A 19,121-nucleotide genomic window follows, 5' to 3' on the forward strand; every position below is an offset into this window, starting at 1 on the left:
AGATCCCTACAGAAGATTTCTCTCCAGGGGATAAAGTGATCTCAGCTTACTTCCTAGATATCCCACCTCACCTCCCCACCATCCCATCTCAGTTACCAAAGGTTTTCACCATCAACAAAGTTCTCTCCCTAGAACATGTAGAGATCATTGATGAAGCCAATGGATATAGGTTTACTGCAAGAGGGGAAGATCTGAAGCATTACCAACCACTATGACAAAGACAGAACGTCAAGCTAGTGACGCTAAAGAAGCGCTTTATGGGAGGCAACCCATGTTTTACATGCTTTTAAAGTAGTTAATAAAGCAAGGTTCATGGATCGCAAATCAACTTTGACATATCCTTGAATAAATCCTTTTATGCAACATATAGTGAAGAACAAGTTTGGTGTTCAAGGCACACTAAGAGGACATGAATGCAACTCATAGCATGTCACTCTTAGCACCTTGAACAAATCATCTTACACCACATTTCCACAAACTAAGTTTGGTGTCACCAAGGTTTCATACATGAAAATTTAATTAGTCAGTTAGTTTGCATTTGTGAATAGCACTTAGTAGTTAACAACAAAAAATTTTAAAAAGTAGTTACTCTTTCTTGTCTTTAAAATTTTGCCGCCACTTCCCACAATTTTATTTTTTCTTTTATTTTGTAGGAGGATTGATGGGACAATTGAAGGGTTCGGCTACCACAAAAGGAGAGGACTGTACACGTGTCTCCAAGGGGATTGCATTGGGAATTGTTGCCATGCAACATTGGAAGAAGAACAAGCTTGGAAACTGAACCAACACCATCATAAAGTTGATGATCCTTGTGCTCATCCCATGTTAAACCCCATCCGTCCATCACACAACCACCCCATCAATCCACACCTTTCATTCACTCATCACTTTCCTATATAAGTGATTCCTAGTCCGTACTTCCCTTCACATTCCAGCAACCATTTCTTCAAACTTCTCACTCTCAAAGTACAATTCTTCAAGCTACATCCTATGCAAACCTAACCAAATTCCACCACTTATCCACAACCCCTCAACACTTTTACACATCAACTCTTACTCATGGCATCATCAAGCTCTAAAAGAAGAAAGGGGAAGGAGCCTATGGAGCAACGCCCCTTTGATGAAAAGAAGTTTAGAACTTTTTACCATGCACTTCAATTTGGATGGATGGCTGATAAGGAGATCATATATGAGCTTGGCTTTCAAGTCAAGAAAATTGAGTGCCCTGAAATCACAGAGAAGGTAGAAAAGAGAAGATGGGAGCTCCTCACCGATCCAGTCACCGCGAGAATAAATGCAACACTCGTAAGAGAGTTTTACGCAAACGCAGTGAGGTATGATAGCAAAGAGGAATCTTATATAAGCTTTGTGAGAGGAGTTATTGTGGATTTTAGTCCCATGAGCATCATGAGGGTGTTGAAACTACGAACCATACCATTCGAGGAAGAAAGCTATCAATCTCGAATAGATGGTAGTCCTAATTATGACCAAATTGTGAAAGATATCTGCGTACAAGGAGCGGATTGGGTGAGAGATCCCAATGGAAAGCCCAAATTCATAAAAAGAGGTGATCTCACCCCTGAAGAAAAGGGGTGGTTCGAAATTGTAAGGAGATCCATCCTCCCTACCGGAAATAATTCCGAGGTGAATCTTAAGAGAGCAACAATGGTGCAATGTATACTTAAAGGGGGAGAGATCAAGCTGCATAAACTCATAGCCCAAGGCATTAGGAAGATGGCTGAGAAAAGTGATTCTAGGGGAACGTTAGGCTATCCCAGTACCATTTTCTTGTGTGACAAGGCAGGGGTGGTGTTCGAAGATGAAAACCCCGAATGGATAAAAGTTGGTATCCCAATTACTGTCCGGCGTATGCATGCTGTTGCATCTCCCCTACCCCAACGAAGGATAAGAAAGAGGCCAGTGCACCAAGTGGTAGAAGGACAAAACCTAGAGGAGCAAGTCTCTTTGGACATGCACCAACTACAGGAAGCCATTGATGGCTTATCTAGACAAAACTTGGAAAATCAAGGGGCACAGAAAGAGCTTCACCTACAGTTGATAAATCGTCAAGAAGAGTCACTATCTAGATGGATGAATCAACAAGGGGAGTGGCAAAGACAATTGATGGAGCAGCAACTAGAGCAAGGAAAACAATAGGGAGAATCCTTCCACAGGTTGGAACAAAGGCATGATCAACAACAAGAAGCCATCCAAAAGCTAATCAACATCCAAGCACATCAAGGTGCACACATACATAAAATGCATCGAAAACAATTAGAACAGGCAGAACTCTTTGACGAACACAGGGCGTTTTCAGAAGGAGTTTACATGAGCCAGATTGCACACCAGGTGAACACTCAGGCCAGGCTCGGATACTTAGTCGGACAACTACCTATACTACATCCGGGAATCATAAGCTATGAAGAAGTGAAGGATGAATTAGCACGAGAAGAAAGAGAGAGGGTAGAAAAGAGTCATGAATCAGTAAGGAAGGCACTTGAAGATTGGAAAAAAGCTAGACTGGCACGTATGCAAGGAAGCACAAGTGGACACAAAAAGGACAAACAAGAAGGAGAGCGCGAACAACCCCATGAGTAAAAGGTGGTGGAGTTCCCTTACTGCCCCATCTTTTTCAAGTTTTAAATAAGGAAAATCATGTATGAAATAGAACATGCTTCCATAGTAGTTTAGGAATTTCAATTCTGTCTTTAGTATTCTCCTTACTTAGGTCTATGCTTGCTGGTTCAAGTTGCCTATTTTCATTTTCATCTTGCTTATTGTATGCTTGTCCTTTTAAGTCCAATAAAAAGAGATGTTATGAAAGACCAGAGTGATGTTCAAGTTGTGGAGCAGGTCCTTAAATTTGTGGTGTAGTAATCACTTAGCTAAGTTGGTTCACCAACAAGGTGGGAAAGGCAACTATCTGTCCTGAATCATATACTTGAAACACACCCCATGAGACTAGCTAAATAATAAGATCCTAATAAAAAAAAGGAAAAGAATAATAAGAGTTGAAAAAGAAAGAAAAATTAATAAAGAATAAGGCTAGGATCCAAGGGCTTGAAACTTGAGGGTTGTGTCTGTGGTGCTCTTGTACCAAGGATCTGCTTGGATGAATAAGTTCTTAGGAGTGCTTCATCACTTGGTAACTTGGGTTAACTAACCCGCGATTATCAACTGAAAATCCACTATCAAGAGAAACCTTGCTACAGAACATTTAGTAACCCAAAGAGGTGCTGGACACCAAGACCTCAACGAAAGAAAATAACAAACCATGTGCCTGTGGTGTGCATGTATGGGGGAGAGAGACTTGAGGGAGTAAGTCCTTAGGGGTGTTTCAACACCTAGCACCTTGAACCAACTGGTTTAGGAGTGTTGGCTGAAATCTTATCTTAAAGAGTCGCCCCCTCACAGAACACTTAGCCTAAGGATGAAATAAACCTTAGAAAGACAAAGGGATCAATAAATAAAAGTCTCAAAGGGTGCAATCAAGTGAGTATTCCAAGGCATGATAAAGGTCTGAAAGCCAGTAAAGGAATGAACCTAAGTTGCTATGCATGAAACCCCATAAAACCAAGAACATGACTTCCACAATAATGATTCATTCATCTTGTCATTTCATTCATCATTCTCTTGTTCCAGTACTTGCTTAGGGACAAGCAAGCTTTAAGTTTGGTGTTGTGATGCCAGGGCATTTTGGCCAGTTTCACTGACCTTTTCTTTATGGTTTTAAGGTAGTTTCATGCATTTTCTTAGGAAATAAGCAAGTTTTGGGTAAATAATCACTTACATCTTGATTCAAGCAAACATTGTGAATTTTACATGATTTCATGAGAATTATGCATGAATCAAAGAACAAATTGAATGATGCATGTCTCATAACTTGGATTAGAGCTTTGATGCACTTTATTGCTTGATTTCAGGATAAAGGAAGCAAGGAAGAACCACGTTAGTAGCCACGTTAGTCTAGCTAACGTGACCACTAACGTGGAATGAAGGCTAGCTTGAAACGTTAACGAGAAAAGTGATTGCCAATAACGCCTTCGTGAGCCATCATAGCCCACGTCAGTTGCCACGTTAACTATGTTAACGTGGAGGCTAACGTGGAAGAGAAGTAGAACTCCAACGTTAGTGGTAAAAGTAAGTGCCACTAATGTTCCAAAAGGGGCAATTGGCCACGTTAAGAGCCACATTAACTTAGTTAACGTGAGCTCTAACGTGGAAGAAGAAGATGATGCCAACATTAGTGACACTCACCTTTGTCACTAACGTTGGACTAAGCCCATATTGGCTACATTAAAAGCCACGTTAACCTAGTTAACGTGGACTCTAACGTGGAGGGAGCAAGAATCACCAACGTTAGTGACACTCACCTTTGTCACTAACGTTGGATTGAGCCACTATGAGCCACGTTAGTTTCCACGTTAATTACATTAACGTGGAAGCTAACGTGGAGAAGAGGGATGATGAGCCAACGTTAGTGACACTCACCTTTGTCACTAACGTTGGAGATGGCTATCAATACCACGTTAGAAGTCACGTTAACCTAGTTAACATAAACTCTAACGTGGGAAGTACGGGCGTTCTGAAGTGTTAGTGATAAAGGTAAGTGTCACTAACGCTCTCGAAGATTTGGCAAGCCTACGTTAAAGGCCACATTAACTATTCTAACGTGACCTCTAACGTAGGGAGAAAGGGGTACTCTTAACGTTATTGAAAAAGGTAAACCCCAGTAACGTTTGCGAAGGGCCAAGGGTCAACGTTAGTGGTCACGTTAGTGCCACTAACGTTGAAGTTAACGTGGACCACTTTGGGTTAGGAACGTTAGTGAAAAAGGTGATTGTCACTAACGTTCTCAATCCCATATTTTCACTTAACGTTAACACCACTAACGCCCTAAGCTAAAGTCCCTGCCTACTTCACACTTTCTCTGCAAGTAAAGCTGAGTCCACTAAAGAAGATAACTGCTTCAACTCAAGATCCAAAGGCCCATATCCAAGACTTGAAGAGCCAACTAGAAAATCAGAAGAATAGTATAAATAGGGAGAGCTTTGAACTAGAAAGGAGCTTTTGTGCATTATTAGAATTACTCTCTATATTTTACTTTCTCTGCACTTCTAGTTTAACTTTCAGAATGTACTCTCCATCTTTGCTTTTCATTCCCAGAGCTATGAACAACTAAACCCCTTTCATTGGGTTAGGGAGCTCTGTTGTAATTTGTTGGATCAATAATAGTTTTCATTATTCTTCCTCTTTCTTTTCTCTTGATTTTACTAGAAAGCTTTCAATCTTCATCCAATTGAGTAGTTATCTTGGAAAAGAAACTATTCATACTTGGATCTCTTCTGAACCTTGAAAAAGGGATGAAGAGATCATGCTAGAAATGTTTTCTCATATGGGACCAAATTGGGGTTTGGGCAGATATGGTGACATATAATTCTCCCAATACTTTGATTTGGAAATACATGTGGTATAATCAGTGACCACACTTCATCTCTTCTCATGAGCAATTAGACCAATGAATTGGCTATTGATCTGATTTGAGAAATTGAATTACCAAGGAATTGGAATTCAATCACTTAAGATTTCCAAGGAGATCAATGAATGCATTGATTGAGGAAGAGATGAAAATGAACTTGATCCGGAGAATGCAACATCTCCTAAGCCCAATGAATTCCCCATTTCTGATCTTACCCATTCTCTTTACTTTATGCCATTTACTTTGATGCTAAACTTCCCTTCCCCATTTAAGATTCTACAATTTACTTCTCGTCATTTATTTTCTGCTATTTACTTTCCCGCCATTTAATTTCCTGCAATTGTCAACTTACTTTCTGCTTAGCTCAACTAGAACATTCTTCCAATTAAAGTTGCTTGACCAATCAATCCCTATGGGATTCGACCTCACTCTACTGTGAGTTTTTACTTGACGACAATTCGGTATACTTGCCGAGGGAGATTTGTTAAGGGACAAGTTTCCGTGCATCAAGATGCCAATCGTCTGAACTTCAAAGGAAAAAGTGAGATGCCAAAACTATTCAGAAGCAAAAAGCTAATAGCCCCGCTCATCTAATTAAGACTGATCTTCATAGATGTTTTTGGAGTTCATTGTATATTCTCTTCTTTTTATCCTATTTGATTTTTAGTTGCTTGGGGACAAGCAACAATTTAAGTTTGGTGTTGTGATGAGCGGATAATTTATACGCTTTTTGGCACTATTTTTAGTATGTTTTTAGTATATTTTAGTTGGTTTTTATTATATTTTTATTAGTTTTTATTTAAAATTTACTTTTCTGGACTTTATTATGAGTTTGTGTGTTTTTCTGTGATTTCAGGTATTTTCTGGCTGAAATTGAGGGACCTGAACAAAAATCTGATTCAAAGGCTGAAAAATGACTGCAGATGCTGTTGGATTCTGACCTCCCTGCACTCGAAGTGGATTTTCTAAAGCTATAGAAGCCCAATTGGTGCCCCCTCAAATTGCGTTGGAAAATAGACATCCTGGGCTTTCCAGCAATATATAATATTCCATATTTTACCCGAGATTTGATGGCCCAAACAGGCGTTCCAAGTCAGCTCAAGAATTTTGGTGTTTAACTCCAAAACTGGCACAAAAGCTAGAGTTAAACGCCCAAACTGGCACAAAAGCTGGCGTTTAACTCCAAGAAAAGTCTCTACACATGAAAGCTTTAATGCTCAGTCCAAGCACACACCAAGTGGGCCCCGGAAGTGGATTTTTACACTAAACACCCTAGCTTACTCATTTTCTGTAACCCTAGGTCACCAGTTTACTATAAAAACTACTTTCAGTGATTCATCTTGTACCTCATGACATTCTACACGTTTCATATTTTATCTTCTACGGCATGAGTCTCTAAACCCCATTGTTGGGGGTGAGGAGCTCTGCTATTCTTCATGAATTAATGCAATTACTACTGTTTTCCATTCTATCACGCTTGCTTCTATTCTAAGATATTCATTCGTACTTCAACCTGATGAATGTGATGATCCATGACACTCATCATCATTCTCACCTATGAACGCGTGCCTGACAACCACCTCCATTCTACCTTAGATTGAATGCATATCTCTTAGCCTCATGATTCAGATCAGAGTCTTTGTGGTATAAGCTATAACTATTGGCAGCCATTCCTGAGATCCGGAACGTCTAAACCTTGTCTGTGGTATTCTGAGTAGGATCTGGGAAGGGATAACTGTGACGAGCTTCAAACTCGCGAGTGTTGGGCGTAGTGACAGACACAAAAGGATCAATGGATCCTATTCCGACATGATCGAGAACCGACAGATGATTAGCCGTGCGGTGACAGCGTATTTGGAACATTTTCACTGAGTGGATGGGAAGTAGCCATTGACAATGGTGATGCCCAACATAAAGCTTGCCATGGAAGGAGCTTGCGTGCATGAAGAAGAAGATAGTAGGAAAGCAAAGATTCAGAAGACAAAGCATCTCCAAAGCCTCAACCTGTTCTTTATTACTGCATAACAAGTATTTATTTCATATTCTTTTACTTTTTACAATTAAATCTGAGAATTATTGATATCCTGACTAAGAGTTACAAGATAACCATAGCTTGCTTCAAGCCGACAATCTCCGTGGGATCGACCCTTACTCACGTAAGGTATTACTTGGACGACCCAGTGCACTTGCTGGTTAGTTGTGCGGAGTTGCAAAAGTGTGATTGTAATTTCGTGCACCAATAGCCCTTGACCCGACTGTTCCATGGGTCATAGGTCAGAACACCACCATGCCTAAGGGAATCAAGCGGGCATACTTGAACGATGAGGCTCGGCTATGGCATCAGATCCTAAGCAACTTTATTATGACGAGTACTCACGAGACGGAGCTACCTGCCACTATGATCACCCTCCTATGGTGTGTGATGGAGGGTAAGGACCTGTACCTGCCACGCTTCATTCGGTACTACATGGCTATGGTCCATATCTGATTACACAGCTTGGCCGTCGAGCTGACGTGCCTTGGGAGGATGCTGATGAGAAGCCACCTGCTGCAGAATGCAAGAAAATTATCCCTCACAGCAAGAACTTTCTGGATTTGGGCTACAGACCTCCATTCCTCACTCCTACTGATGAGACAGCCACACCATCTGCCGGTCCCTCTTCCTCTACAGCTACCCCTGCTACCACCACTGCACCTCCACCTACCTCAGAGCCAGTTTATCACTTAGTGCACCGCCTGTTTCAGCAGCTAGACCAGATGGAGCGCCGCAACCGGCGGCGATACTAGAGATCTGAGCGTCGCAGCAAGCGACGCTATGAGCACCTGAAGCTGATGATCTGTTCTGGCAGCGACATCCCCTCTGAGCCTGACACACCATCAGAGCCATCTGAGGAGGAGGCGGATGATCATGAGGCAGAGACCCATCCACAGAGAGGGGCTACGCAGGCAGGCACAGAGCAGGCTACTTCACATCAGGAGGCCCCGCCTCAGATTCAGGCTGCAGACCCAGAGATCCCTATTCAGTCAGCACCTCCTCTACAGTAGGCAGATCCTCAGACCACCACCACAGAGACTCCGGCTACCCATCCTTCCAGTGATGATACCTTTTCACACCCTGCTTGAGTGAGCATCAGGGACGATGCTTCATATTAAGTGTGAGGAGGTCGCCATCTCTGGCGTATATTTTTTGGTGGACCACTACAGATTCTTTTTACTTTATTATTTTTCTGTATTTTTCTCTTTATTTTTATTTTTATTTTCTTAGTACTTATACATTGCTAATTTCATGTATTTTTACTATATTTCTGCATGTTGCACTTTAGTTCATATTTTACCCATTTAGTTTAGTTACAATTCTAACTTATTAGTTATAGAAAATGTGGATTAATTAGTATAGTTTAGCCTTTTTAGCATAAGATAACTTAGTTTAAATTGAAAATATAAAAAGGAAGTAAAATAGAGACTTTAACACAATAAAAACAACCTACACCTTGTATATGTAGCATTACATGTTAGTTAGTTAACAACATTTCATCAAGGAGAAACACTAAAACTTTAAAGCCACCTTAAGATTTACATTGAGAATAATGGGAACTCTTAATTTTTACTTGCTTGACATATATAACTGATATATGATTTTTGAATTAGAGAACACACAGCCTGTGAGTTTTGAGCTTAATTGCATGGTTACATTTAAACCATAATATTTTTATTCCTGTGTTCTACCCTTCTTATTTATTCTGGTGTTCTTTACTTTGTTTTAATCTATATGTCCGATTATAGAATATAGATACATACCAAGAAAGTGATTGAGGAAAACAAAATAAAAATCCCAAGTTGAATCCTTTAAATCCCCTCTTGTTTTATAACCACATTACTAGCCTTAAGCAGAAAAACAAAATAAAAATCCCAAGTTGAATCCTTGGTTAGCTTAAGATAGAAAGTGTGTATTGTGTAAGTGTGGGAACCTTATGGGAACATGGATGATAGAAACAAAAGGGTAGAAAGTTAAAAAGAATAAAAAATTTTATTTTTAAAAGTTTTGGGAAGCATGCTTATGTGAAATCAAAATAATTTAATTACCATGTGCATTTAAAAAAAAATTATTTTTTTCAGTATTTGAATAAAGGGGATGCAAAAGAATTCCCCAAATACAAAAAGCGATGCACATGGGATAAAAATAAATAAAAATTAAAATTTGAGCATGTAACATAAAATGTGGGAAAAATATGGAAAAATAGGTAAAGAAGCTTTGCTTTACAAAATATGTATGTTAGGTGAGATCTTAGACTAATCAAGGATTCACTTAATTAGCTCACTTAGCCTTATACATATACCCTTACCTTTACCTTGGCCCCATTACAACCTTAATTAAAGACCTCATGATTTTTGTATGCCTATATTCTATAATTGTTGATTGGTTAGATGAAGAACAAAGTTATAGAAAGTAAGAATAAAAATAAGAATAGAGTGATTAACCCAATAAACACTGAGTGACTAGAGAGTAAACACAAAATCCAGTGAGGGTTCAATAGCTCATCAACATATATCTCTGCTTAAATTATTAATTGTCTTGCAAAATTGTAAAATGTTTTTCTCTCCCATCTCAATTGTAAAGGTACTTTATCACTATCTAAGGTTTGGCTATATATATAAGATTCCTTGAGAATGTGAATTAATTCAACTACATGTAAGCTTTATACACAAGGGAATAACAAATTATAATTGCATGATTCATTTAGGTAGTTGCATATAGAATAGATTGCATTGCATGAGATTCCACCACTTTAACCTTACCTTACTCTTTATCTTGGATTTAGCCTGAGGACATGCTATTGTTTAAGTGTGGGGAGGTTGATAAACCCATATTTTATGATATATTTTGTGCTCAATTTAAGTGATTTATTCAATCCTTCACTCACTTATTCATGTTAATTGCATGGTTTTACTTTCCCTTCCTTATTATGTGATGTATGTGAAAAACATGTTTCCTATGCTTTAAAAATAATAATTTTAATTTCCCTTTATTACCATTCGATGCCGTGATTCGTGTGTTGAGTAATTTCAGATCTTCTAAGGCAGCAATGACTTAAAGGATGGAAAGAAAACATACAAAATTGGAAGGAAAGCATAAAACAGAGTTTTTGAAGAAACTGGCAGTGACGCGATCGCATGGACGACGCGGCTGCATGCCAACGCGAAATAGCAGTAGCGCGACCGCGTGATTGACGCGATCGCGCGCCATAAGCAAAATGCATATGACGCGGACGCATGACTGAAGCGACCGCGTGATAAGGAAAACTCCAAATGACGCGACCGCGTGACCCACGCGGACGCATGATAGAGGCCAGACACCAAAAAGTACAGAAAACGCTCCCAGCGATTTCTGAAGCCCTTTTTGGCCCAAATCCAAGTCCAGAAGGCACAAATCAGAGGTTATGAAGTGGGGGAATGCATCCATTCAAAGAAGAGTCTCTGGTGCACGAAATTGTGATATCCAGGCTCGAACAATCCCTGGCAACGTGAGCAACTTGGTACGCGTAATCGTGATTACACTTTAATGATGTAAAATTCATGGCTCTTTCTTTCCCTGGCAATGGTGCCAAGAACATGGTGCCAATACCATGGTTCACAACTTCGATACAACTAACCAGCAAGTGCACTGGGTCGTCCAAGTAATACCTTACGTGAGTAAGGGTCGAATCCCACAGAGATTGTTGGTTTGAAGCAAGCTATGGTCACCTTGCAAATCTCAGTCAGGCGGATATAAAGTGATAATGGTGATTTCGAATATTATATAATAAAATAGGGATAGAGATACTTATGTAAATCATTGGTAGGAATTTCAGATAAGCGAATGGAGATGTTTTTCGTTCCTCTGAACCTCTACTTTCCTGCTATCTTCATCCAATCAGTCTTACTCCTTTCCATGGCTGGCTTTATGTGATACATCACCACTGTCAATGGCTACTTTCGGTCATCTCTCAGGAAAATGATCCAATGCCCTGTCACGGCACGGCTAATCGTCTGGAGGCATCACCCTTGCCAATGGCTTCATCTTATCCTCTCAGTGAATAATATGCTCACGCACCCTGTCACGGCACGGCTATTCATCTGTCGGTTCTCGATCATGCTGGAATAGGATTTACTATCCTTTTGCATCTGTCACTAACGCCCTGCAATCGCGAGTTAGGAGCTCGTCACAGTCATTCAATCATTGAATCCTACTCGGAATACCACAGACAAGGTTTAGACCTTTCGGATTCTCTTGAATGCCTCCATCATTCTAGCTTACGCCACGAAGATTCCGGTTAGGAGATCTAAGAGATATTCATTCTAGCTTATTTCATGTAGAACAGAAGTGTTTGTCAGGCACGCGTTCATAAGGGAGAAGGATGATGAGCGTCACACATAATCATCACCTTCATCACGTTCTTGGGTGCGAATGGATATCTTAGAAGCGAAATAAGATGAATTGAATGGAAAATAGTAGTACTTTGCATTAATCTTTGAGGAACAGCAGAGCTCCACACCTTAATCTATGGAGTGTAGAAACTCTACCGTTGAAAATACATAAGTGAGAGGTCCAGGCATGGCCGAGAGGCCAGCCCCCATGGTCTAAGAACTATGCGTTCCCAGATGTCTAATACAATAGTAAAAGGTCCTATTTATAATAAACTAGTCACTAGGGTTTACATGAGTAAGTAATTGATGCATAAATCCACTTCCGGGGCCCACTTGGTGTGTGCTTGGGCTGGGCTTGAGTGTTGCACGTGTAGAGGTCCTTCTTGGAGTTGAACGCCAGCTTTTGTGCCAGTTTGGGCGTTCAACTCTGGTTTTGGCTCCTTTTCTGGCGCTGGACGCCAGATTTGGGCAGAAAGCTGGCGTTGAACCCCAGTTTACGTCCTCTATTCTTGGCCAAAGTATAGACTATTATATATTGCTGCAAAGCCCTGGATGTCTACTTTTCAACGCAATTGGAAGCGCGCCATTTCGAGTTCTGTAGCTCCAGATAATTCACTTTGAGTGCAGGGAGGTTAGAATCCAACAGCATCAGCAGTCCTTCTTCAACCTCTGAATCTGATTTCTGCTCAAGTCCCTCAATTTCAGCCAGAAAATACCTGAAATCATAGAAAAACACACAAACTCATAGTAAAGTCTAGAAATGTGAATTTAACATAAAAACTAATGAAAACATCCCTAAAAGTAACTAGATCCTACTAAAAACATACTAAAAACAATGTCAAAAAGCGTATAAATTATCCGCTCATCACAACACCAAACTTAAATTGTTGCTTGTCCCCAAGCAACTGAAAATCAAATAGGATAAAAAGAAGAGAATATACTACAAATTCCAAACTATCAATGAAACAGAGCTTCAATCATATGAGCGGGACTTATAGCTTTTTGCCTCTTGAATCGTTTTGGCATCTCACTCTATCCATTGAAGTTTAGAATGATTGGCATCTATAGGAACTTCAGATTTTGAATAGTGTTATTGACTCTCCTAGTTCAGTATAATGATTCTTGAACACAACTTCTTTATGAGTCTTGGCCGTGGCCCTAAGCACTTTGTTTTCCAGTATTACCACCGGATACATAAATGCCACAGACACATAATTGGGTGAACCTTTTCAGATTGTGACTCAGCTTTGCTAAAGTCCCCAATTAGAGGTGTCCAGGGTTCTTAAGCACACTCTTTTTTTGCTTTGGACCTTGACTTTAACCGCTCAGTCTCAAGTTTTCACTTGACACCTACACGCCACAAGCACATGGTTAGGGACAGCTTGGTTTAGCCGCTTAGACCAGGATTTTATTCCTTTAGGCCCTCCTATCCACTGATGCTCAAAGCCTTGGGATCCTCTTTATTTACCCTTGCCTTTTGGTTTTAAGGGTTACTGGCTTTTTGCTCTTGCCTTTTGGTTTTAAGAGCTTTTGGCTTTTTCTGCTTGCTTTTTCTTTCTATTTTTTTTTTGCCTATTCTCTTTTTTTTTTTTTCTGCAAGCTTTGTTCTTTGCTGCTTTTTCTTGCTTCAAGAATCATTTTTATGATTTTTCAGATTATCAAATAACATGTTTCCTAGTCATCATTCTTTCAAGAGCCAACATATTTAACATTCTTAGACAACAACTTCAAAAGACATATGCACTGTTCAAGCATACATTCAGAAAACAAGAAGCATTGTCACCACATCAATATAATTAAACTAAGTTCAAGGATAAGTTCGAAACTCATGTACTTCTTGTTCTTTTGAATTAAAACATTTTTCATTTAAGAGAGGTGATGGATTCATAGGACATTTATAACTTTAAGACAAAGTTACTACTACTAATGATCATGTAATGAAGACACAAACATAGATAGCACATAACATAGAAAACGAAAAACAGAAGAAATAAGAACAAGGAATGAATCCACCTTAGTGATGGTGGCGTTTCCTTCTTGAGGAACCAATGATGTCCTTGAGCTCTTCTATGTCTCTTCCTTGTCTTTGTTGCTCCTCCCTCATTGCTTTTTGATCTTCTCTTATTTCATGAAGCATGATGGAGTGCTCTTGATATTCCACCCTTAGTTGTCCCATATTGGAACTCAATTCTCCTAAGGAGGTGTTGATTTGCTCCCAATAGTTTTGTGGAGGAAAGTGCATTTGAGGCATTTCCGGAATCTCATGGTGATGAGCTTCATACGCCTCTTGAGCTCCATGAATGGGCTCTCTTGCTTGCTCCATCTTCTTCTTAGTGATAGGCTTGTCCTCTTTAATGAGGATATCTCCCTCTATGTCAATTCCAGCCAAATTGCATAGGTGGCAGATGAGGTGAGGAAAGGCTAACCTTGCCATAGTGGAGGACTTGTCAGCCACCTTGTAGAGTTCTTGAGGTATAATCTCATGAACTTCCACCTCTTCTCCAATCATGATGCTATGGATCATGATGGCCCGGTCTATAGTAACTTTAGACCGGTTGCTAGTGGGAATGATTGAGCATTGAATGAACTCCAACCATCCTCTAGCTATAGGCTTGAGGTCCAATCTTCTTAGTTGAACCGGCTTGCCTTTGGAGTCAATCTTCCATTGAGCTCCTTCTACACATATGTCCATAAGGACTTGGTCCAACCTTTGATCAAAGTTGACTCTCCTTGTGTAGGGGCGTGCATTCTCTTCTATGTTTGGCAAGTTGAACGCCAACCTCACATTTTCCGGACTAAAATCTAAGTATTTCCACCGAACCATTGTAACATAGTTCTTTGGATCCGGGTTCTTACTTTGATCATGGTTCTTGGTGATCCATGCATTGGCATAGAACTCTTGAACCATTAGGATGCCGACTTGTTGGATGGGATTTGTTAGAACTTCCCAACCTCTTCTTTGAATTTCATGTCGGATCTCCGGATACTCATTTTTTTTGAGTTTGAAAGGGACCTCAGGGATCACCTTCTTCTTGGCCACAACATCATAGAAGTGGTCTTGATGGGCTTTGGAGATGAACCTTTTCATCTCTCATGACTCGGATGTGGAAGCTTTTATCTTCCCTTTCCCTCTTCTAGAGGATCCTCCGGTCTTAGATGCCATCAATGGTAATGGAAAAACAAAAAAAAACTATGCTTTTACCACACCAAACTTAGAATATTGCTCGCCCTCGAGCAATAAACAAAAGAATAGAAGAAGAAGAAGAAGAAATATGGAGAGGGAGAGGGAGATGTGGTTTTGGCCAATAGGAGTGTAGAGGGGTGTGTTGTGTGAATTTGATGAAGAATGGAGGTCTTTATATAGGGAAGGGAGGGGGGGTTAAGGTTCGGCCATATGGGTGGGTTTGGGTGGGAAATTGGTTTTGAATTTTGAAGGTAGGTGGAGTTTATGAGGTAGGTTTATGGGGAAGAGTGGATGGGTGTGAGTGGTGAAGAGGTGATGGGGAAGAGAGTTTATGGGGTTGTATGAAAGAGAGTGGTGAGAAGAAGTGAGTGGAGGTAGGTGGGGATCCTGTGGGGTCCACAGATCCTGAGTGGATCCTGTGGGGTCCACAGATCCTGAGGTGTTCAAGGATTTACATCCCTGCACCCATTAGGCATGTAAAATTGCCTTTGTACCCAACTCTAGGCGTTCAGCGCCAGGCTGGTGGCCATTTTGGGCGTTCAACGCCCATTTGTGTGCCATTTCTGGCGTTGAACGCCAGAACCATGCCTGTTCTGGCGTTCAGCGCCTAGAAGCTGCCCATTTTGGGCATTCAGTGCCAGCACCATGCTCTGTTCTGGCGCTGAACGCCAGACAGATGCTCCTCCAGGGTGTGATTTTTCTTCTGCTGTTTTTGATTCCGTTTTCAATTTTTATATTTATTTTGTGACTCCACATGGTCATGAACTTACAAAGACATATAACTAAGAAAAATATAGTTAGATAAATAAAAATTGGGTTGCCTTCCAACAAGCGCTTCTTTAATGTCAATAGCTTGACAGTGGGCTCTCATGGAGCCTCACAGATGTGCAGAGCTTTGTTGAGACTCTCCAACACCAAACTTAGAGTTTGGATATGGGAGTTCAACACCAAACTTAGAGTTTGGTTGTGGCCTCCCAACACCAAACTTAGAGTTTGACTGTGGGGGCTCTGGTTGACTCTGCCTTGAGAGAAGCTTTTTCTGCTTCCTCTCCATGGTTGCAGAGGGAGATCCTTGAGTTTTAAACACAAGGGAGTCCTTATTCCATTGAAGGACTATTTCACCTCTGTCAACATCAATCACAGCTCTTGCTGTGGCCAGGAAAGGTCTTCCTAGGATGATGGATTCATCCTCTTCCTTTCCAGTATCCAGGACTATGAAATCAGTAGGGATGTAAAAGCCCTCAACCTTTACTAGCACATCCTCTACTTGTCCATAAGCCTGTTTTCTTGAGTTGTCTGCCATCTCTAATGAGATTCTAGCAGCTTGCATCCCATAGATTCCCAATTTCTCTATTACAGAGAGGGGCATGAGGTTTATTCCTGAACCAAGGTCACACAGAGCCTTAAAGATCATGGTGCCTATGGTACAGGGTATTATGAACTTTCTAGGATCCTGTCTCTTCTGAGGCAATGTCAGTTGATCCAGATCACTTAGTTCATTGATAAACAAGGGAGGTTCAACTTCCCAAGTATCAATGCCAAATAATTTGGTATTCAGCTTCATGATTGCACCAAGAAACTTGGCAGTTTGCTCTTCAGTAACATCCTCATTCTCTTCAGAAGAGGAATACTCATCAGAGCTCATGAAGGGCATAAGGAGGTTCAATGGAATCTCTATGGTCTCTAGATGAGCCTCAGAGTCCTTTGGTTCCTCAGAGGGAAGCTTCTTATTGATCACTGGACGTCCCAGGAGGTCTTCCTCCTTGGGATTCACGTCCTCTCCTCTCCTCACAGGTTCGGCCATGGTGCTTATGTCAATGGCCTTGCACTCTCCTTTTGGATTCTCTTCTGTATTGCTTGGGAGAGTACTAGGAGGGATTTCAGTGATCCTTTTACTCAGCTGGCCCACTTGTGCTTCCAGATTTCTAATGGAAGATCTTGTTTCATTCATGAAACTTACAGTGGCCTTGAATAGATCAGAGACTAGATTTGCTAATTTAGAAGCATTTTGTTCAGAGTTCTCTGTCTGTTGCTGAGTGGATGATGGAAAAGGCTTGCTATTGCTAAACCTGTTTCTTCCACCATTATTAAAGCCTTGTTGAGGCTTTTGATCCTTCCATGAGAAATTTGGATGATTTCTCCATGATGAGTTATAGGTGTTTCCATAAGGTTCACCTAAGTAATTCACCTATGCTATTGCAGGGTTCTCAGGATCATAAGCTTCTTCTTCATAAGAAGCCTCTTGAGTACTGTTGGATACAGCTTGCATTCCATGCAGACTCTGAGAGATCATATTGACTTGCTGAGTCAATATTTTATTCTGGGCCAATATGGCATTCAGAGTATCAACTTCAAGAACTCCCTTCTTCATAGGCGTCCCATTACTCACAGGATTCCTTTCAGAAGTGTACATGAACTGGTTATTAGCAACCATGTCAATGAGTTCTTGAGCTTCTGCAGGCGTTTTCTTTAGGTGAATGGATCCACCTGCAGAAGTGTCCAGTGACATCTTTGATAGCTCAGATAAACCATCATAGAATATATCCAGGATGGTCCATTCTGAAAGCATGTCAGAAGGACACTTTTTGGTCAACTGTTTGTATCTTTCCCAAGCTTCATAGAGGGATTCACCTTCTTTCTATCTGAATGTTTGAACATCAGCTCTAAGCTTGCTCAGCTTTTGAGGAGGAAAGTACTTGGCTAAGAAAGCCGTGACCAGCTTATCCCAAGAGTTCAGGCTGTCTTTGGGTTGAGAATCCAACCATAATCTAGCTCTGTCTCTTACAGCAAAAGGGAAAAGCATGAGCCTATAGACTTCAGGATCTACTCCATTAGTCTTAACAGTATCACATATCTGCAAGAATTCAGTTAAGAACTGAAAAGGATCTTCAGATGGAAGTCCATGAAACTTGTAGTTCTGCTGCATCAGAGAAACTAATTGAGGTTTCAGCTCAAAGTTGTTTGCTCCAATGGCAGGAATGGAGATGCTTCTTCCTTGTAAATTGGAATTAGGTGCAGTAAAGTCACCAAGCATCTTCCTTACATTATTATTATTTTCGGCTGCCATCTCCTTTTCCTGTTCGAAAATTTCTGAAAGGTTATCTCTGGATTGTTGTATTTTAGCTTCTCTTAGTTTCCTTTTTAGAGTCCTTTCAGGTTCTGGATCTGCTTCCACAAGAATGTTCTTATCATTGCTCCTGCTCATATGACAAAGAAGAGGGCACAAAAAAATAATAATAATAGAAATCCTTTATACCACAGTATAGGGATTCCTTTGTGAGTGAAAGAAAAGAGGGGGACAAAGAGTGTGATGTAAAGAAAGAAACACAACTGTGAGGATGGCAGAGATGTGAGATGAGATGTTAGAATATGAATGAATAAATAGAATGAGATGGGAGAGGGAGAATTTTCGAAAATATTTTTGAAAAAGAGTTAGTGATTTTCGAAAATGGTTTTTGAAAAAATGTTAGTAATTTTCGAAAATTTTTTTTGAAATTAAAAATAAAAATAAGAATAATTAGTTAATTAAAAAGAAATTTTTGAAAAAGAGGGAAGATATTTTCGAAAATTAGAGAGAGAGAGAGTTAGTTAGGTAGTTTTGAAAAAGTTAAGAAACAAACAAAAAGTTAGTTAGTTAGTTGAAACAAATTTTGAAAAAATAAGAAGTTAGGAAGTTAGAAAAGATATTTTGAAAAGACATTTTTTTTGAAAAAGGTAAGATAAGAAGATATTTTAGAAATTAGTTTTGAAAAAGATTTGATTTTTAAAATCTCAATTAATGACTTGATTCATAAGAAATCACAAGATATGATTCTAGAACTTAAAGTTTGAATCTTTCTTAACAAGCAAGTAACAAACTTCAAATTTTTTGAATCAAAACATTAATTGATTATGTTATTTTCGAAAATTTGATATAAAAATAAGAAAAAGATTTTTGAAAAATATTTTTGGAATTTTCGAAAATAACTAAGAATTTTGAAAAAGATTTGATTTTTGAAAAAGATAAGATTTTCAAATTGAAAATTTGATTTGACTCATAAGAAACAACTTGAT

The 19,121-nt window shown here is 39.9% G+C and overlaps 1 non-coding gene across 1 annotated transcript; it reads left to right on the forward strand.

The window, feature by feature from the left end:
* Positions 1–17,631: 17,631 nt before the first annotated feature.
* Positions 17,632–17,739, forward strand: LOC148561595 (small nucleolar RNA R71). The gene has a single exon (XR_015888234.1). It is a non-coding gene; the product is annotated as a small nucleolar RNA R71 (small nucleolar RNA).
* Positions 17,740–19,121: the final 1,382 nt, after the last annotated feature.

This window comes from Arachis ipaensis, chromosome B6, assembly GCF_059453495.1.
Source record: "Arachis ipaensis isolate K30076 ecotype BB chromosome B6, ASM5945349v1, whole genome shotgun sequence".
Lineage (NCBI taxonomy): Eukaryota > Viridiplantae > Streptophyta > Magnoliopsida > Fabales > Fabaceae > Arachis > Arachis ipaensis.